An 18,746-nucleotide genomic window follows, 5' to 3' on the forward strand; every position below is an offset into this window, starting at 1 on the left:
TGAGCAAGGAGCCCGATGGGGAACTTGATCCCAGGACCCTGGGATCATGACCTGCGCCAAAGGCAGACGCTTAACTGACTGAGCCACCCAGGTGTCCCTTAAATTGAAAATCTTAAGACATATATATTTTGAAAAAGTGTTGTAATTTTTAAATTTGTATACTTTTTTTCTTGGAATTTAATAGGTACTTACATACTGGGCTGATAACAATGCCAGAAAGTCCTACTTCTACACATATTATTTTCAGTATTTGCATGGCTTTCAAGTGTCTGGCTTGCACAAAGCACTTGGGTTCCATATTCCTGACTCAATCTAGAACTGCATAATTCAAGTGTGAAAATATGAAAAGTGTTTACCCATTCCGATAAAGTTGCCTTACTTGTAGCATGTGAGAAAATGATGAGATGCAATACGACCTGAAATGCAAGATGTAAATTATTGTTGCTATACTATTGTTTCTACAGGATTAGTTTCCTTTAGCAATTGTCATGTATAGATTTGGATTAATACTAGTAAATTTTCAAGAAAAAATAAACCAATGACATTTTGTATCGGAAAAACAATAAACAATTCACAACTACATGGCTAACTACATACGTGTACCAGTGTGTTTACACACACCTCAACTACTGAAAGTGGGCTGGGAGAAAAACGTTACTAAATACATTCAGGAACACTTTAGGAAGAGCTAGGTTTTGAGAAAACATTCATATCTGAAATATGCATTTAACTTACAAATTCCTTGCTTCTTGATATTCAAGGTGTCAACCAATTTTTCACCGGATTTTCAACCCATAAAAAGGAGTTGTAAATTTAAGAAAAATGAGAGTGTGATTCCAAGACAAATACATCACAAAAGTGTGAATAAGAAAGAAATGGGTTGTTCCAACATAGGCAGGTATTCCTCTTAATTTATGGAACCGTTTGTCTTGCTTGTAAAATTTCAGTTTTTATGGAATAGAGAATTATTGCTGCTGTAAGATGTAACAAAATGGCTAAATGCCTGAGGAAAATATAATAAGGACATTTGGGTTAAGACTATAATATCCAAAAGTTTTCACTGGGAAGTTAGACAAAGTTATCCTAGTTTTTTGTTTTTAATAAATTGGGGCCGAAGGCCAATATTAAATATAATAATCTGAATGCTACCACATACGCTAATGTAATCTCTTTAAAAGACTGGACAAATGGCCTGCGTGTATTAATAGTTAAAATCATTACTGAAGTTCTATGACTTTTTCCCTAACTTGAAAAATATCCGTTGCCTAATTTGGGCTAAATATTAAATATCCCCATGCTTTGGTTTGCTACATATAATCAAACTAGATCAGAACCTTGAGGAGAAAGAGGGTGTAACTAGACAGTACTGGCTGTCCACTCATTTCTTCCCCCCGCCTTTTTTTAAAGGAACAGAAACCCAATTCTATTTGGTTTAATAATGTTTCCAGCTAAATACAGGACTTTCCAAACTGCTGCCCACCTAGGTGTGGTCTTAAGCTTCTGGCCAATAAAATGTAAATGGAATAATACTGGGCAGAACCCCAAGGAGAGTGCTTTATTCTTGGATTCAATGAAACAGATTTAGCTGTCATTCCCCTTTTACTTTTAGTTTCTGCCTCTCCTTTTATCTTCTGGAATGTCTTTGTGATGCATGGGAGTGCAGAGCCCTGTTGCAATTGATGATAAAAGTCACTTTTCAAAAACTGCAGGCTGCATAGGTAGATGGTGCCTGAAGCACTGATGACATCGTAGGGCCGTTGCCCTAGTTCTGGGTTCTTGTTATAGGAGGAACATAACCACTTTTGCAATGTTTCTTATAATATTTTTAAACACAAAGAAGAGCAAGGAGAAGGGGGTGGGGGAAGACAATAAATCCATGTTGTTTAAAAAGAGGACACAAAAGATTTTTAATGCCGACAGTAATTGTTAACCTTATCTTCCTGCTCAAGAAATGACTTCAAGAGTCGTGACATATGCAGCCCAGGTAGGAGATGAAAAAAATCAAAGGGCACGTGAAGTTGAGTCCGGCCTCTTTTAAAAGGTCTTCTCAGACTCCTGGTTCAGTAACCTGTACTTGGACCAAAATAGTCCCATGCCCACCCATCTCCTAACAAGGTGCTGGGGACTAGATCGCTTTGCCTTGGAACAGCACCACTCCAACGATTCTGGCTTTCTACCAGTATAAGAAAAATAAAAATGGCGGCCCTAATTCGACAGTGAAGCTAGGATTTTAAAGTAACTTTTTTCTCTCTTCTGCAAACCTCCCTTCCTCCCTTCTTAGCCTTTTGTTTCAGGAAACTGGTACCACCCGAAACACATGACAAAGGAGGCTGGCAGCAGGACATGATTCCCTCAGAATCAGTTAGATCTCATTTTTCCCTATAAACCCCCCCAGCTCCTTCCTCAGGTCAGGCATGCAGTAGTTTTAAGGCCATAACCTGTTGCCGCCTCCTCTACCCGGGCAGAGCAATAAAGCTATTGTTTCTTTTTATCCCCAGCTCTGTCTTTGTGTATTTTGGCTCCGAAGCAGAGGTCGGTTTTCGGCAATAATAGGGGGAGAGAAGGCTGCTTTATCATTGCAATATTAAGCTCATGAATGAGGTGGGTATATATATTTTTTTCTACTATTGTCTTGAAAATTTGCGGGCAATTCTTGCTTTCAAGATATTTAAGATATTTTTCAATATATGTTGCCAATGTTGCACTATGATCTTAGGCTCACCAAGAAGCAAAGCTGAGGTTAGGGTTGGATCAGTAATTACGAATCTTGAAGTGGGGGGAATGGGACTTTCTCTCTCTACAATCCTGGCTAACACAGACATGTTTCTGTTCTCTCACCTAGTGGGTTAGTCTTTCCTACTACCATTTCATTGAGGGTGAAAATCCTATGTTCTGAAGCTCTTCAGAGAGTCTCAGTTCTAAGTGTCCATCTTACTTCTAACCACTCCCATCTTTTAAAAACACTGCTTCTTGGTTACTGGGATGTCTTTAAAACAGATCTACAAATTCTCTGACATTTCCCCCAGATAGTAGATTCATGTGCCAAATTAAAAGTTGTTTTAAAAAATGTCACTAAGTTCTGGACTAGTTGTTTTTTTTTTTTTTTTCCAGTTATAACTATAGTACCTGGAACACTTACGACAGTGTGATCCCCTTGTCCATGTAAAACACACCTTCCTAGCTTTCATTTTCTTCATTTGTGAAATGTGGGGATTTTACCTTTCCAGAAACATTTTTCATTGAAAAATAAAACTGTATTCAGGGGGAAATACATAGCCTTAAAATTTTATTTTAGAAAATCTTGTTTAAATTTTGAAAATCAGCAACAGGATAAAGAACTTAAGTATCTGGGCCTAGTGTATTTGTGTGCATGACATAAATCCAGCTATAAATTCAATTTCCAAATTATAGGCTTTTCAAGTTCTCTTTGACCTCTTGAGTTCCATTTTTATAAATTATTCAAGAAATTACTCATTTATCTAAGACTTTAATTTACTGGTATTTAGGACATTCTCCTTTATTTAAAAAAAATTAATGTGGGATTTTATCTCCTTTTAATTGTGCCTTCTGAGTTTTTCTTTAAACTCAATGTTTCTTTTTATTCAACTTTACAAATAACTTCAGACATTTCTTTTTCCTCTATTGAATCTTTAAAATTTTTTAAATTGTTTTTGTTCTCTACAACTTAAAAAAAAAATTCCCTCTGACATTTATATCCTCCTCAAAGTTTAAGAGGTTTCTCATCTCCCTCCATTACAAAATCAAATGTTTTAAGTGATTTATATATCACATATTGTATTTTTAAGAAATGAAGTTATGAAAGGAATAGAAAGTTGTAGTGAAAAATTAGGATAAGAACTAAGTTTTTAGAAGTTTAAGGTGTGTTCTTGGGAGTCAGCTGCAGAAATTGAGGGGCAACAGAGGTCACCACATGAAGAAAAGAAAGAGACCCGGTTGTCTGATGGGTATCCAAATTGTTATATGCGTATTTCTCACTCTTGGGTCAAGAGTTGCGATGACCAAGGAGCCTTTAGTTCAGTTTAACTCCTGAGTGACGTGAACAAGTGACTCTTCAAAACAGATTAATGAAAAGGAGGGCAAGAGGGTAGGAATTTGAAGGAGAGGATTCTCTAGGAGGGTAAAAGAATAATGATTAAGCTTTGAAAAACATGGTTAGAAGAGTGGGGACTTTGCCTCCTGGCTTCATAGTCAATAACATGAGGTAAGAGAAGAGGACTGATTTCCCTGCTTGGAGGCTGCAGAAAAAGCAGACGTGTCTAGTGGAAATCCAGGTTTCAGTTTAAGAAGGAAAGTAAATGTAAGGTTATTATAGAGAGACTATAATTACAGAGAACTTTTGAAGTGCAATGAGAACTTTGGATTTTGCAAGAAGAGTGGAAAACTAAATAGGAGTAGGAGAATGAGAGTAATGGGTAAGTGGCAGGGTAATAACAGCCTCAGGAAGTGCAGCTCTGAGAGGTATAGATGGAATATACCCACAAACAGGGACTATTCAGTGGAACGTCAGGGGGTACTGGTGAGCTGCTCTAGGGGTGGCTTGGATTGCATGTGGAACAATCTCAACAGGCGCTGCATAACCTGAGTCTAAGTGGAAAAGAGTACCGAGTGCCTTGTCCTGCTTCCTATCTTCAGGGCTGGTCAGTATTTTTCCACTACTGTTTGAGCTTAGACTTGCTGAGTCCCATCTGCTGCTAAGCACAGGTCTCACCGTTACTACAATGTGAGAGTACCTTTGGGTACTTTGTTTTCGCTGATAAGTAAAAGCAGCTTCTGGGAAGTAGGGCTTCATCCTTATGAATGCCTGGTCCAGATTAAAAGTTATATTATCGGATCTTTTATGATGGAGAATTCAAGCATGAATTAGGGTTTTAGTGAATAATTCTGGCAATGAAAGAAAGCTGGTACTTCAAGTATGGAGAGCTAAGAGCACCGGTTTGGTGTTAGGTTGTATTGGCTTGCATTCTTTCTCTTTGCTTTGGAAGGCAAAGAGGAGTTTTTTCTGGTAATGGAAATGAAATAACAGAGACCTTATGTGAGGCATCAGACAACGATACTTCTTTCCTGGTAATCCTTGTTATTCTCTTCAACAGGCTTTTTAGCTATTATACTGTACATTTTCAACATTAATATTCCCATTTTCTCCCTTAAATTACCCAATAAGGATGATAATAAAAGTTATTTCCAGTACATTTTCATTTAAGGATAATGATCACTAATGACTACAAAGCTGAGATTTCCTTAAGAAAGTGAATATAGCTAAAGATGAGCAAGGCTGGTGTGAGTGATAAATACTGAAGATTGGCCTTCTTATTGGGGTAGAAAAAAGATATTTAGATGGCTAATTTATAATGAAAATTAAAATAAAACCTATAGTTGCTAAATAGTTCTAGGCCAACTACTGCTTACAAACAAGTCTTGTATCCCTATATTATATCTTCATCAATCTTTCTTCTAATTGCAACTTAAATGTTGGAGGCAGCCCTAAATGCACTGACCCTGCCAGGTCACAAGATCTCCTCTTGTGCGTCACAAGTTCCTGCCCCGAAGTCACTATTAGCACATTCTTTCCAAGTCTGTAATAACTACAAAATACATCATGATTTTTGGCTCTTCCATTTTAAATGTATTCTTGGTTTAAACACATACCAGGTTTCATAGACTTGATTTGAAATTTGCTTAAAATAGTTGTTCTACATATTTTCCTTTAACATTTGTATTAAATCTGGAAACTACTTCCATTCCTCTTGTTTTCAGCTCTTTATGTTGGCTGCCCTTAGTCCATGCAAAAGCAAAGGATGAGTATTAAGTCATCCCCCACTTTTCAGCTTTTCAACCTTACTTCCTTTGGACATGCCTTCCTGAAACTCCGTCATCTGGCACTAGTGATGCTCTGCCTCTGCAGTGCTGACCAACAGCATTCTTCATGGATCCTTTAGTCTTCCTGGATCACCACAGAGCTAGATAAGAACCACATGGATGAACATGTAGGAGTCAATTTGCTCCCAGTTTTCTACTTCTTTTGTGGTGGTGGCTCTGTAAGTATAACTGGATTTTGTCCTAGAATTCTAGTTTCATTTCAAGATATAATCTGTCCTGAAGTGTGCTGCCTGGTTAAAGCTTCTCTCTTACCCCTCAAGCTTATAGCACTGGGACTCTGTCTGAACCGTGGATACTGAACTTGCCTACCTGTCATAGAAAGCATTACTCATCATTGTCTGAAATCACATGGATCTAGCCAAATTATATGGCCTGATATACCTCTGGAACCAGTCTTTACAAGTACCAGTTCTCAGTGTTTTATGACCAGATAAATTTTATATAAAGTTTTGACATTACTAAGACAACTGAGCCACAAGCTTGAATTTCTAATAATATGCCAAGGACTATACCATGTATCTTCTATTAGCCTGACAATCAGACGGCTCGCGTCTTCTCTAGCACTTTAATTCTGAAAAAGCTCACCTAATCTTGAGCACAAAGAGGTCTAGTCTTCATTAAGTAGAATTAAAAATGGACCCAGATGCTGTAGCCTATCTCATGGACTCTGGAAACTCCACTGTAGGTATAGTAGGGGGTATCGAAAACAAGTGAAGGTGCAACACTATATAGCCTGCTTCTTGGTGTATAGAGTGTATTTGTGTATATATACGCACGTGCATACATACTAACTTTGTAAGGTTTAATAGTGATAAGTTTACTATGCCTTTGTAGACTTACCCCTTTCTAGTAGCAAAGACCTTAGAGACCAAGGATGGCATCTCAGTTATCCTTTCCCAAGTAGCACTTAATTATGCCAGTAATATAAGTACCTAGCACATATGATGGAGAATTATATTCATGTGAAGAGAAAATAGGAATTCATTCGTTAAAACAAGAAGGTGGAGAAATGAGTAAAACTCATTTGCCTGATATCATCTTCCACAGGAATTATTATTTAACGTTCTCTGTCTTACGCCATAAAGTTGACTATAACCCTACTGAATGATTCAGTGCAAGGACAAGTTTTTTAACTTCCTGACATCTTCCCTGGCTTATCCACCGCTAAAGGACAAGGACATCCCTCTGTTGTTGTTTTTTTTCCTATATCTTTATTTTTATGGAGAAAAAGCAGTCCCAAAGAAGTCATGACAGCATTAATGAAATATTTATTTTGATAAAATCTATGTTTGTTATTTTGGGTATATTTAGTTTGGTAAAATAGACCACACAATGTTGATCATTGAGCCTTAGAGTTAATTAAACCATACCCATGATAAATAATGTGTATCAACTAGTAACACTGGCCAGGGGTTTAGCTTTTGGTATTAAGGTATAATATTTTCATTAGCATTTGGTTTGTTCTTTTCATGAAAGTATGGGAGTTGAATTATTTTTAAAAAATATTTATCCACAAGGACAATTATTCCATTATTTTTATGCATCAATGATGGAAGTTAATAAAATGTGCTATTTGTTTTCCTGTCTACTTTGACCATAATTTACATGTTTAGTCATGTTTTTATATTTGAATAATGTTGAATTGATATATAATGTAGGTAGATACTTTAAATTGAGTGTCCTTTTTTCCCTTCAATTGATTCCTGTGGTAGTCTAGCCTGTTCTTATGTACCAGATATTTCTATTTCATAACATTTAGCATAAATTATTCACCCATGTTCCTGTCTCCTTCCTTTTCACCTGAGCCCACTTTCTCAGCTCTCTTTACTTTTCTTTAATTCCTGATTCCCTATATTTATATAGCTATGTACATCTGAACTTAAGAACAATATATGATCTCTGCCCACAAGAAGTTTTTAATGCAGTAAGAGAAAAGATACATGAATTTTAAAAATTAATTGACAATCTGCTGACAATAATCCGAATATGTGCTTTATGTGCTTTTCATAAGTTCTACCACAGCTAGAATATTATATATATATATATATATATATATAAAACATTTGTACTTTTCCTATAACATGTGTACTTTTCCTTAAAAATTACAGGGCGAGAGAAGATTTCACATGCCTCAAAGACTAGAAAGTATCCTGAGTGAACACAATAGCATAAATCAAATAAAGCTGACACACAAAAGCTGGCAGAATAAACAGTGTTCATCATCCTAAGCATTCATCAAACTAAGGATAAACACTCATGAGATAGTTGGAAATTTATTGGCCAGAGACAGGAAAGCTATGAATATGTGAATGTTACTCTACCCGCCGGTAGCATGTTGGTGTGCAGAAGTTGAAAGCGAGGTGAGTAGAAATTGTTGGCTGTCTTCACTATCCAGTCTCCCTTTCTTTTAAAAAATCTGTTCAAGGTGTTTATATTATACCAGAAAGGATACGTAAATTTAATAACTTAAATTCCACTAATAAATTATTATTGACACATCATTCCAATTAAGCAGTTTTTTTTTTTTTTAAGATCTTATTTATTTGACAGAGAGAGAGACAGAGAGAGCAGGAACACAAGCGGGGGGAGCGGGAGAGGGAGAAGCAGGCTTCCCGCGGAGCATGGAGCCCGATGCGGGGCTCGATCCCAGGACCCTGGGATCACGACCTGAGCCGAAGGCAGATGCTTAACGACTGAGCCACCCAGGCGCCCCCAATTAAGCAGTTTTTTAAAAGGTATTTTGTTCATCTACTTGGGGGTTAATTCCATTGTATTAGTTACCTACTGCTACATGACAAATCATCCCCGAATTTAGCAGCTTAAAAAAAATATCCTTTGGGACGTCTGGGTGGCTCATTCGGTTAAGCATCTGCCTTCGGCTCAGGTCGCGATCCCAGGACCCTGGGACCATTCGGGAGTCCCGTGTCTGGTTCCCTGCTAGGCGGGGGCCCTGCTTCTCCCTCTCCCTCTGTCTGCCACTACCCCTGCTTGTGCTCTCTGACAAATAAATAAAAGCTTAAAAAAAAAATCTGTTATATCATAATTTCTTGTTAGTTCCACAGGTTCAGAAATCTCAGTGCAGTTTAGCTGGGTCCTTGGGCTCACAGTGTCTCTTAAGTCTGAGATCAAGGTACAAGCTGGGGCTACAGTCTTCTAAAGGCTGGACTCAGGGAGGAGCCCCTTCCAAGCTCACTCACGCGACTAGAGTCTTAGGTCCTCGCTGGCTATTGGTAGGAGGCATCAGTTTTTTTTTCCCCCACTTGGACATCCCTCCCCCCCCAAAGCAGCTCAAACACTGCAGCTGGTCTGTCTCAGAGCAAGGGAGCCGAGATAGAGATTATGGAAGGGCATCCAAGACAAAAGCCACAACTCCTCATAAGTTCATCCTGGGAGGGCTAATCCATCACTTTTGCCTTCTGTTCATTATAAGAATGTCACTGGGTCAGCCTACACTCAGAGGAGGGGCTCATACCAGACTGCAAATACTAAGAGACCAGAATTATTACAGCCACCCTCAGGTTACGTACCACATTCATATCAAATGCTTTTGTTTAATTACAGTGAAAGAAATAAGCTTCCAACAGTGACCTCCACCTTGTCTAGACTTTAGGGAAAAAGTTCTAGAAAATCAACTCAAACGGGCTCTGTCAAAAAAGAAAGAAAGGTAATTTGTTTAACAAAAAAGTCTCAGCCTCAAGGCTATCCTGACCACAGGTCCAGCGGGATTCTTTTGTGCCCCTGACATGTTACTGCTTTCTAAATGGTTCTGAATGGGTTCTGTTGATCCGTCTTGCACTCCATGCTCATCCCTACAGCCAGCGGGAATGAAACCCCTCCCAGCTGGCCGGTCCTGGATCACCTTCCCATTCTGGGGGAAAGGGACAGGAGCAGAAGTCTAAATCCCATGGACTGAGAGTAGGGGAAGGAAAAATTGAGGTGCTGTTACCACAATAAAAGTTACTGGTTAATAGGCAAGCGAGTCACTCTTGCCCACGGCCCCATCCGTTCCCCTTTATTTCTCTACTTGCTCTAATTCATGGAGGTTACTATGTTTGTGGTAGACCTGAAGACGTACATGATGATATTCTGTTTTACTGGCAGGAATCAAAGAACTATCCTCCTCAGAAAATGTTCATGCTAAATACTTGTATAAGAAAACAAAAAATAAAATAGTAATAATAATATAAAACAAAAATAAATCTTTTTTTATCTTATTTTATTTATCTTTGAGGTGAAAATATCTTCACCTCAAAATCGAGAAGGGAATTACTCAGCCATCAAAAAGAATGAAATCCTGCCATTTGCAACAATGTGGATGGAACTCGAGTGTATTATGCTAAGTAATATGTCAGATAAAGACTAATACCATAGGATTTCACTCATAGGTAGAATTTAAGAAACAACAGAGGAATGTAGGGGAAGGGAAGGAAAAAAAAGATAAAAACAGAGAGGGAAGCAAACCATAAGAGATTCTCAACTCTAGAGAACAAACTAAGGGTTGCTGGAGGGCAGGTGGATGGAGGGATGGGCTAAATGGCTGATGAGCATTAAGGGAGGCTCTTGTTAGGATGAGCACTGGGTGTTTTATGCGACTGATGAATAGTTAAATTCCACTCCTGAAACCAATACTATACTATATGTTAACTAACTTGAATTTAAACAAAAACTTGGAAGAAAAAGTAAAATAAAATAATAAAAATTTTTTACAAATCTTGGCGTACAGACAGCAAGCAGCTCAGAGACAAAGATATGGCACATAACTGGTATAGGAGCCCCTCTGCACCACCATGTATCAGTAGGAAACATAAGAACTGCTAAGACCATTTTTTCCTCTGCTGAAAAAAGGCATTAAGAATCCCAGAGAATAAGATCGTAATACTTATTGTTACAACTCCTAGCTTAAAAAAAAAAAGCATAGGAGAAGAAATCAAAGGAAAGAAACAAGAGATGCTGGAAGTTATGGGTATGTCGAGGAAAATACAAAGACAGCCTAGAGAATTAAGCCTGAGTGTAAGCCTTTTCATCTGCTTGAGATTATCTTCATCTCTCCTGTTTGGTGACTGTGGGGGTCAAATGAGAAAGACTGAATAATGTACAGCTTTCTAAGGTGCTACACATATTGCAGGATTTTCATTATGCCCTTCACCCTCCCATCATCTATACTTTTGGTTTGGAGAATTTCTCTTTTTGGAACAGTTCTTACCCATTTGGTTATCTATAAAATTTGTATATTCTTCCCATTCTTCCCAGGAATGCTTTCCTGTTTTTAGTCCTAGACTCACTGAAATAGAGTAGTTATTTAGACTGTTCTATAACCAAGAAGGTGATCTGGAAGGGGCCACAGCATTTACTCCACAAGCAAGTCCTAACCCTCAAGCCACCATCATTTCCTTGTTGGTATCTGATTGCCTTTTTCAGTATCAAAATTTCTAATTACTAGAATCAACTTGTCATCAAAATGGTTTTCTGTCTAGAAAGACTTATTCACCCTATTTTCCATTATCTCTCCTAGATCTTCCCTGAGCTTATTTTTTCATTAACAGATTACTATCTATATATCCCATCAGTTTTATTTCCTTCCACCAGGTTTATTACTTGCACCTCACTGCATTCAGACAGCTCTTGTAATCTTTTCAGGTCATTTCCAAGTTTCCTTTGTTTCCCGCAGATGTAGTTCTTCTAATGTTGATATCCTTGGGGAAAAAAAAAATGTCAACCTGAGTTTGATTTACGGGGGTGGGGGAGGCAGAAACAGAGGCAAGAATAGTCTTGACACATAAGGTGTGTTACAGACCCATAAAAGGTAGTTTAAGTAAAAATGATATAAATCAAACCCGATTTTCCTACAGAAGTAATGGTAAAATATTTCTGACAGAGGCATAACACTGAATTTTTAAAAGAAATGCTCATATATTTTATATTTAATCCAGTATGAATAATTTTTAAAGATCAGAATACTAAATCTTTTCAAATGTGTTAGTGGAATAAGCTTACCAATCATATATAATTTTATTTAATGTATTATTTAGTATTGAGTTATCATATTTTTTGCCAAAGTTAAATCTTGTCTTAGTAATTCCAGACATATTTTGGAAAAATAAAGAGGAAATAAATATTTCCTAGGTCAAAATGTTCTGAAATGCTTTTTTCTTTTGGTAAGTAATAATAATGGGCATGTTTGAGGAGGCTTAGTTTTTTGTGGAGCCCTCTAAAAAATGACCTGTGGAGAACTACAAGAATGCTTAGGCTTTAAAATGGGGTGGATCCTTTGATAAGCAAATCACACTGTAGATTAGAATGAAATCACCTGTGTGGCTCTATGTGCTGATGAATGGGTGATTTAAGTGTAACTGGCTGAAGTTCATAAATGCAAAATTCTAGAACCAGTCTTACTCACCTGCTTCCCTGGGGGACAGTCTTGGCAAGGAGAATTCGAAATAGGTTTCAAATGGAAGCAGTCCGTCCTGAGTTTTGCCTTCTGATAACAGTGTTATTCTTTTAGGTCAGGACAATATTGAACTCTGTAAATTTTTCACTAAAAGCCCTTGTGTAAGAATATGATAAATTAATTTCACATATTCGTTGCTACATGGTAGGCACTTAGAGTAGTTATTTATTGAATAAACAAATGAACTAATGGTTTCTGGATAGAAAAACCACCAACTGAAAGTTAAAGTAAATAATTTTGCTTTTAGAGAGCCCCAAACAAGAAGCTGAAATGACCATTTGACTGCATTCAACCCTTTTCTCACCTCAATTTATTCCATTAGCCCATTTCTGTGTATTGAGCCATCACAGCCAGAGCAGGAACACTAATCAAACACATCCAACCACAGATTTACTCATAGGTTACACCTGCGAAGTTGAATGCACCATAAATATTCTGCTAAGCCTTCTTTTAAATCTGCCTGCAAGTACCTTACAGGATTATGGTAATATAAAATTTTTCTACCTTCATCATATTTATAGTAATGAGTAGTTTAATTGACTTCCCTACAGCAGAACTCTCTTCCTTTTGAATTAAAATAAGAGTAAAGATGGGGATATTAAACTCTATTAATAGTTTAAGATGTAATAAATGGCTCAACCAGAAATAGCTGACTCAGACAGACGAAGATATTTTAATTTCTCAACAATTCATAAGCAAGTACTGATTCCCCAGGTATAGAATTGGGGAACTGTGGGTTCTGCAGGAATTACACCAAGGCCCAAATCAGAAACTCTTGAGAGAGGGACCTGTGTTCTTTAACAAATTTTCCTGGTGGTTTTTGTACATTATATGTTTTGTCAACTGTTCCTTACTCTTTGCCTAAGGAGTAAAGAAAGATTTCCTTAATTGTGCTTATGCACTATCTTGTTAAGCATTTCATCCTATAAAATTTAGCCACCCTCACAACTGTCTGAAAAGTTTTAAGAGTGGTTGTAGCAGTTATACTGATAATCAATTCTTAAATGTTTTTAGGAAAAAGGCAATGTGATTAATATTCATAGAGAAAGTCATGAAAGTCATGAAAACGACTAAAATATTTGTCATTAGCAGCTACAAATTCACCAGCATTAACAGTTCTCTCTTTGTGAGTTCCCAGTATGCACGATGCACCACACCAGGTATTCCTTATATTAACATTTTAGTAAATATTAATGGCCGCTTTGTGTAATAGGAGTTAGTATCTCTATTTCAAATTAGACTGCAGGTTAGAAAAACAAGACAAGGACTCAGCCATCACACCAATCAGTTCTTCCTTTTGGAGAGTTTGCATTAGACTTTAGAGAAATACTCTAAAACAAGGCAAAAGAAGTAAGGCAGAAATAAAGAAGCCTACTAACCTCATTGAAGAAGCACTAAGGCCTGAAGCTCCAGGAGATCTGAGGAACTCAGGCATTTCAGGAACTCAAGTTTCCCTTTTCGAAGTCAAGATGTCACTCTCTAGTGCCTACAAACCCACCCACTCACTTCCGCTTCCTTTCTTTTACTCAGTTCCTGATTGGAGGCTAGTTGTTATGAGTGCCCAGCCCCTGGTGATCCTGGTTCAGTACAACCTCCTTGGAGGTCTGGAGACTGTATTTAGGAAACACTCTCCAGGTGTGGGGAAACTCACCAGGAGTACCTACCCACTTGCCTAACAACCAATCGTTCACAGCTGGGCCACAAACATCTTGGTGTTGGCAAATTTCTTCAACATCTAGTATCTTTTTTTGTTTCATTTCTGTCATTTTGCCTCAGGATTTTGCCCGGTCTACTCCCTCTAGTGCCCAGCTTCTCTCATCTAAAATTTTGATTTTTATTATTTGCATATTACTGGGCATTTTAGAAATTTTCTTTCATTTTTCAGTGATAATGGAATTTTAAGCCTGAATTTTCGGCAAGATTCTTCTGCCAAACGATTTTCAAATGTGAGAACATGGGGAGAAAGTGCCTGACATACTGGCACACGGCAATATTCCATAAGCAATTGTTGAACGGACAAAATGATAAATCTTCATGTTTTGCACACAAAATCCATATTCTCATAATGGTTTTAGTTTGTTCTTGGATCTTTCCTTTTTCTCCCCCTTACCATTCTATTTTTGTGTTAAACATGTAAATTTTTGCCCCTAATCTCTCTGGATATACTAACTAGGTAGTATAAAATAGCTTCTTTTGAATTATATATTTTTCTAAGAATCTACTTTTGTCTTTAATGCTACTGGTGTTCATTATATATCTGTCTGGTAATTTCTGATTGTCCATTTTATTCAGTAATTAAGTCCTGGGAGGGTGGTATGAGTTTCTTCTTCTATAGTATATACAGAATGATTTCTCACCTTACCTGACTAGGAAGTCTACAGGGACTTTGATGTATGGGGAAATGTTAGGGTTGACTGGCAGTCTACACCTTTCAGGTGTTAGGTTGCAGACAAGTAGCTGGCTGTCAGGCAGGGACTCTAAATCCCCAAAACAGTGAGGCTTTAACACTCCATTAAATACTTTTTCTCTCAGGGTGCCTGGGTGGCTCAGTCAGTTGAGCTTCCAGCTCTTGATTTGGGCTCAAGTCATAGTGTCAGGGTCATATACTGGGCTCTGTGTTCAGTGTGAAGTCTTCTTGTTCCTCTCCCTCTGCTCCTCCCCCTCCTGCTCATTCTCTCTCTCAAACAGGTAAATAAAATCTTAAAACAAACAAACAAAACAACCTTTGTTCTCACCTTTCTCACCTTATTACTATTTCAATTTCTACCATTTTTCATGCCAACGGACCTCAAAAGAGAGCTGGGGTAGCAATTCTCATATCAGACAAATTAGATTTTAAGCTAAAGATTGTAGTAAGAGATACAGAAAGACACTATATCATTCTTAAAGGGTCTATCTCACAAGAGGATCTAACAATTGTAAATATCTATGCCCCCAACATGGAAGCAGCCAACTACATAAGCCAGTGTTAACCAAAATAAAGAGACATATTGATAATAATATGTTAATTGTAGGAGACCTCAACACTCCACTCTCAGCAACAGACAGATCATCTAAGCAGAAAATCAACAAAGAAACAAGAGCTTTGAATGACACACTGGACCAGATGGACCTCATAGATATATACAGAACATTCCACCCTAAAACAACAGAAAACTCATTCTTTTCGAACGCACATGCAACTTTCTCCAGAATAGACCACATACTGGGTCACAAATCAGGTCTCATCCAATACCGAATGACTGAGATTATTCCCTGCATATTCTCAGACCACAATGCTTTGAAACTGGAACTCAATCATAAGAAAAAAATTTGGAAGAAATTCAAACACTTGGAAGCCAAAGACTATCCTATTTAAGAATGTTTGGGTGACTAACAGAACATTAAAAAAAAAAAAAAGAATGTTTGGGTCAACCAGGAAATCAAAGAAGAACTTAAACAATTCACGGAAATCAATGAGAATGAAAATATATCTGTCCAAAACCTATGGGATACTGCAAAGGTGGTCCTAAGGGGGAAATACATAGCCATCCAAGCCTCACTCAAAAAAATAGAAAAATCCCAAATACACAAACAACTATACACCTTAAAGAACTGGAGAAAGAACAACAAATAAAGCCTAAGCCGTGCAGGAGAAGAGAAATAATTAAGATTAGAGCAGAGATCAATGAATTAGAAACCAGAAATACAGTAGAGCAGATCAACGAAACTAGAGGCTGGTTCTTTGAAATAATTAATAAGATAAACCACTGGCCAGACTTATCCAAAAGAAAACAGAAAGGACCCAAATTAATAAAATTATGAATGAAAGGGGAGATATCACGACTATTTTAATTTCGTAGAAAAGTACCACTTGTCCTTTTGCCAGAAGTTAAGCTCTTTGTGTGTGTGTGTGTGCATGCATGCGTGTGTATTGGTAAGATGGTGATAGGCATTGGGCAGAGTTGTTCCTTTTTATAGACCTTCAACGAGTCCTCTGATTTTTAGCACTGCTTCTTACTCCAGCCCTCATGGTAGGTGCTGACTCCTGCTCAGTGACCCTCTGGGATTTAGGAGCTCTCATTTCTACTGTAGTCCCCTTGTAGAGTACTTCTGTAATTTAATTTTGAATTAGTTTTTGACCCCAGATTTATTAAGAATGTTGTTAAATTTCTGAGCAGTAAACTGTTTTTTTTTTTTGGTTTGCTTTTTGTTGCTAATTTCTAGTTTTATTATGATGAGAGAATGTACCGTTTATGAGTTTGAATTGTGGCACTATATTAAGTCTTGTTTTGTTTGGTTTTGGTTTTGGTATCAAGAGTATGAGCAACATAGTGAATTATTTGGCTTCTCATCACTTGAATTCTCTTCCTATACTTGGAGAATTCTCCTCCAAATGAGTTTTGTGGGGGGGATAGAAACCTCTGATGACAGAAGCTGGTGGGCAAAACTCATTTCTGCACTTCCCCTGGAGCTGCACGCAGTCTCTGTTCTCAGCGAAGGAGGCTAAAGGGGTTCCTTACATCTTTGATCAAATCTCTGTCTACTGCTCAACTCCTAGACTTTCATCTTCTGTGAGGTGTTGAGAATGCCTTTCAATTTAAGCACAGTTATGAGTAGGGCATAGGGAAGGAGGTAATGAGGAAACTTGTCTCATTTGGAGATTTCACTACTTCATTGAAGCTTTTTCTTCTTTCGTATTTCTCGGGGTAGTCATAATCCCGAAGTAGAGAACTGCTTCCCTACCTTTTTGTACTGGATTCTCCATCTTGGACTATCTACTTGACTTGCCACCAAGTGACTGCTACAACTGTAAGACAGGATGAGTTTTGGTCCTGATGAAGTTTTCATACTCCTTCAATCCCCACCAACCACAAAGTACACACAGCTGCACACACACATGGAGATAGGTGCAAAAGTGTATGCTCACATGTAACACGGACTTCATAATTCAAACTGGTGATTTTTTTGGAGGGGGAAACAAGTCCACTTGTTTCTGTTTGTCTCTCTTCTGATATGTTTCATCAAAAGCTTTTTGAAACTAATTGGCTTTTTTCTTAATCCAATCCCATTTGATTCCTCTATTATAAAATTAATCCAAGTTTTGGTCTATTGATAGCACGGTTTTTTTCTTAGCCCTGTTTTCACATTTATTGTGTTTACTTGATAATTTCTATTTTACCTAAAGGGAAGAAATATAAATGCGTGAGCACAATTTGACATCTTGAAATCAATACTTTATTGTTTTTGTTTCCTTACAAAAATAAAGCATTCATAATGCCTTAACAAGTATGAATCTTTTTGTTTTTTTGTCTTATTATCTCCTTTACAATTTTAGGTCTATCTAAAGTAATTTACCTATTGAACTAGGCAGTGCATGTGATATCTTTTTTTTTTAAAGATTTTATTTATTTATTTATTTATTTGACAGAGAGAGACACAGCGAGAGAGGGGAACACAAGCAGGGGGAGTGGGAGAGGGAGAAGCAGGCTTCCTGCCGAGCAGGGAGTCCAATGTGGGGCTCGATCCCAGGACCCTGGGATCATGACCTGAGCCGAAGGCAGACACTTAATGACTGAGCCACACAGGCGCCTGTGCATGTGATTTCTTATACGTGGTTTGACAGTTACATTAGGAAATCTGATTAAGCAAAAATTCACTAAATATAACCATCTGGCCTTGAGGGATAAATTTCTTGTCAACTTAGAATCTCTTAGTCAACTCACTGTTAGATACCAATTTACTCATCCCCAAACCATTGACATGTATTTGTTCATTAGGTTAACAAAGAAAATTTGGTAATGTGCTATATTTCCATTCAGACCTCTAAATGTTCTAGCTTTTCCTGACCTGAGTTTGACCCCTCCCCCCCAACAACTTTCCTTGGAAACATGTTCATTGGAATGTGTAATTTTCACTAGTTTCACATGGCTAGCCCTTATACACAAGTTCTACTTTATTCAATCATAAAATCAAATAAGAAGTCATTTTAACTCCAAATTAATCTAACTATTAATCTCTTCTAGAGCCGTGGGTCCTATTCCCTTATTTGTTGCTCGGGAGACATGTATTAGATAACAAGAGACCTCCAAGCTCTTGGAATATTAATCAAAGTCCAAACTCCTCAACATAAATATCTAACTGGCATTTACAACAAAATCAATCTTCTTATTCTGTTTGCATTCTTTTTCTTTATTATACTTTATAAAAGATAGGATACAAACAGTCATAGTTGGGCAGAAAAAGTAGAAAAACAGAATATCTAGCATGCTTTAATAGAGGGAGTAGGACTTAGGCCCAGTCTGAATAGAAGAGTTAGCCAAGAGACAGAGGCCCTCTCCTGTTAGCATTGTGGATATCAGCCAAGTTTGCAAGGAGGTAGACAGTATGCCAGTCTAATTTTGACCAGAAGCCAAAGGGG

The sequence above is a fragment of the Eumetopias jubatus genome, unplaced genomic scaffold (genome assembly GCF_037043125.1).
Source record: "Eumetopias jubatus isolate StellerSeaLion01/CBP00866 unplaced genomic scaffold, mEumJub1_p1.0 scaffold_3, whole genome shotgun sequence".
In the NCBI taxonomy this organism is placed as follows: Eukaryota; Metazoa; Chordata; class Mammalia; order Carnivora; family Otariidae; genus Eumetopias; species Eumetopias jubatus.